This window comes from Manis javanica, chromosome 3, assembly GCF_040802235.1.
Source record: "Manis javanica isolate MJ-LG chromosome 3, MJ_LKY, whole genome shotgun sequence".
NCBI classification, from domain to species: domain Eukaryota; kingdom Metazoa; phylum Chordata; class Mammalia; order Pholidota; family Manidae; genus Manis; species Manis javanica.
The window spans coordinates 55,587,935-55,591,383 of record NC_133158.1 but is presented as its reverse complement, the minus strand read 5'-3'; positions in this window follow the sequence as shown (position 1 = coordinate 55,591,383).

Here is a 3,449-nt window from a genome sequence, read left to right as displayed (position 1 = left end):
CCCCCCTGTCGGAGTCGGTCCGCCTGGGGACGAGGAAGGAGTTGACGTGCTCACCGCTGCCGTGGCGCTGCCGGGGCTCTGCCCGGTGGGCCCCGCGCTCGGACTCGGCGGGTGCTGGGAGGGGGTTGCTGTGTGCCGAGGAGAGGGGCTGGAGGGCGGTGCTGTGGAGCCAACGAGTACGCTTGTCCGTGAGGCTTGTGAGGAGACCGGCGTGAAACTAGAGGCTCCGGGTAGGGATGTGTCCCCGGTGTGTTCCCCGGTGGTGGGTGTGGAGATCGGTGTCGTGAGCTCCTGAGAGGTCACGGGAGGCGCGGTGCTTCCACGTGAAGGGGCTGAAGTCCGACCCGTTGAGGTGGGTGACGTCCGCGCAGCTGACGTCTCTGGAGATGCGTGGGCAGCACGGGAAGGGGCTGGCGCGCTCACCGTCCCGGGGGTGGGTGTCTCCCGTGACGACGTGCCCTCCGTGGGAGTGAGTCCGCTGGCGCTAGGCGAAGGAGCGGATGCGCTGGCCGCCGCGGTGCTGCTTGTGCCAGGATGCCTGGTGGTCTCCGGGCCCTGCGTCTGGGGGTGCTGAGGAGACGAAGCCTCCGGAGCAGAGGTGCTGGGAGACGCTGTTGTCGATGCACCCCCTGGTCCGGTTGTCCCGGCGACCCGCGAGGTGACTGGACTCGACCGAGTCGTGACCGGGGTTGACGTGTCCCCGCTGTGTGCTGCGGTGCTGCCCGTCGAAATTGGTGTGGTGAGCACGCCTGCGGTCGGCGGAGGCGTGCTGCTTGCGCGTGAGGGGGCTGACGTCGCCTCTGTTGGGGTTGGCGACGCGGACGTTTCCGACCTCCCTGGAGACGTGTGGCCCCCGCTGGCCGGGGGCGGAGTGCTGCTCTGCCCAGAGGTGGGCGACGCCTGCGAAGAGGCCCCCCCTGTCGGAGTCGGTCCGCCTGGGGACGAGGAAGGAGTTGACGTGCTCACCGCTGCCGTGGCGCTGCCGGGGCTCTGCCCGGTGGGCCCCGCGCTCGGACTCGGCGGGTGCTGGGAGGGGGTTGCTGTGTGCCGAGGAGAGGGGCTGGAGGGCGGTGCTGTGGAGCCAACGAGTACGCTTGTCCTTGAGGCTTGTGAGGAGACCGGCGTGAAACTAGAGGCTCCGGGTAGGGATGTGTCCCCGGTGTGTTCCCCGGTGGTGGGTGTGGAGATCGGTGTCGTGAGCTCCTGAGAGGTCACGGGAGGCGCGGTGCTTCCACGTGAAGGGGCTGAAGTCCGACCCGTTGAGGTGGGTGACGTCCGCGCAGCTGACGTCTCTGGAGATGCGTGGGCAGCACGGGAAGGGGCTGGCGCGCTCACCGTCCCGGGGGTGGGTGTCTCCCGTGACGACGTGCCCTCCGTGGGAGTGAGTCCGCTGGCGCTAGGCGAAGGAGCGGATGCGCTGGCCGCCGCGGTGCTGCTTGTGCCAGGATGCCTGGTGGTCTCCGGGCCCTGCGTCTGGGGGTGCTGAGGAGACGAAGCCTCCGGAGCAGAGGTGCTGGGAGACGCTGTTGTCGATGCACCCCCTGGTCCGGTTGTCCCGGCGACCCGCGAGGTGACTGGACTCGACCGAGTCGTGACCGGGGTTGACGTGTCCCCGCTGTGTGCTGCGGTGCTGCCCGTCGAAATTGGTGTGGTGAGCACGCCTGCGGTCGGCGGAGGCGTGCTGCTTGCGCGTGAGGGGGCTGACGTCGCCTCTGTTGGGGTTGGCGACGCGGACGTTTCCGACCTCCCTGGAGACGTGTGGCCCCCGCTGGCCGGGGACGGAGTGCTGCTCTGCCCAGAGGTGGGCGACGCCTGCGAAGAGGCCCCCCCTGTCGGAGTCGGTCCGCCTGGGGACGAGGAAGGAGTTGACGTGCTCACCGCTGCCGTGGCGCTGCCGGGGCTCTGCCCGGTGGGCCCCGCGCTCGGACTCGGCGGGTGCTGGGAGGGGGTTGCTGTGTGCCGAGGAGAGGGGCTGGAGGGCGGTGCTGTGGAGCCAACGAGTACGCTTGTCCTTGAGGCTTGTGAGGAGACCGGCGTGAAACTAGAGGCTCCGGGTAGGGATGTGTCCCCGGTGTGTTCCCCGGTGGTGGGTGTGGAGATCGGTGTCGTGAGCTCCTGAGAGGTCACGGGAGGCGCGGTGCTTCCACGTGAAGGGGCTGAAGTCCGACCCGTTGAGGTGGGTGACGTCCGCGCAGCTGACGTCTCTGGAGATGCGTGGGCAGCACGGGAAGGGGCTGGCGCGCTCACCGTCCCGGGGGTGGGTGTCTCCCGTGATGACGTGCCCTCCGTGGGAGTGAGTCCGCTGGCGCTAGGCGAAGGAGCGGACGCGCTGGCCGCCGCGGTGCTGCTTGTGCCAGGATGCCTGGTGGTCTCCGGGCCCTGCGTCTGGGGGTGCTGAGGAGACGAAGCCTCCGGAGCAGAGGTGCTGGGAGACGCTGTTGTCGATGCACCCCCTGGTCCGGTTGTCCCGGCGACCCGCGAGGTGACTGGACTCGACCGAGTCGTGACCGGGGTTGACGTGTCCCCGCTGTGTGCTGCGGTGCTGCCCGTCGAAATTGGTGTGGTGAGCACGCCTGCGGTCGGCGGAGGCGTGCTGCTTGCGCGTGAGGGGGCTGACGTCGCCTCTGTTGGGGTTGGCGACGCGGACGTTTCCGACCTCCCTGGAGACGTGTGGCCCCCGCTGGCCGGGGGCGGAGTGCTGCTCTGCCCAGAGGTGGGCGACGCCTGCGAAGAGGCCCCCCCTGTCGGAGTCGGTCCGCCTGGGGACGAGGAAGGAGTTGACGTGCTCACCGCTGCCGTGGCGCTGCCGGGGCTCTGCCCGGTGGGCCCCGCGCTCGGACTCGGCGGGTGCTGGGAGGGGGTTGCTGTGTGCCGAGGAGAGGGGCTGGAGGGCGGTGCTGTGGAGCCAACGAGTACGCTTGTCCTTGAGGCTTGTGAGGAGACCGGCGTGAAACTAGAGGCTCCGGGTAGGGATGTGTCCCCGGTGTGTTCCCCGGTGGTGGGTGTGGAGATCGGTGTCGTGAGCTCCTGAGAGGTCACGGGAGGCGCGGTGCTTCCACGTGAAGGGGCTGAAGTCCGACCCGTTGAGGTGGGTGACGTCCGCGCAGCTGACGTCTCTGGAGATGCGTGGGCAGCACGGGAAGGGGCTGGCGCGCTCACCGTCCCGGGGGTGGGTGTCTCCCGTGATGACGTGCCCTCCGTGGGAGTGAGTCCGCTGGCGCTAGGCGAAGGAGCGGACGCGCTGGCCGCCGCGGTGCTGCTTGTGCCAGGATGCCTGGTGGTCTCCGGGCCCTGCGTCTGGGGGTGCTGAGGAGACGAAGCCTCCGGAGCAGAGGTGCTGGGAGACGCTGTTGTCGATGCACCCCCTGGTCCGGTTGTCCCGGCGACCCGCGAGGTGACTGGACTCGACCGAGTCGTGACCGGGGTTGACGTGTCCCCGCTGTGTGCTG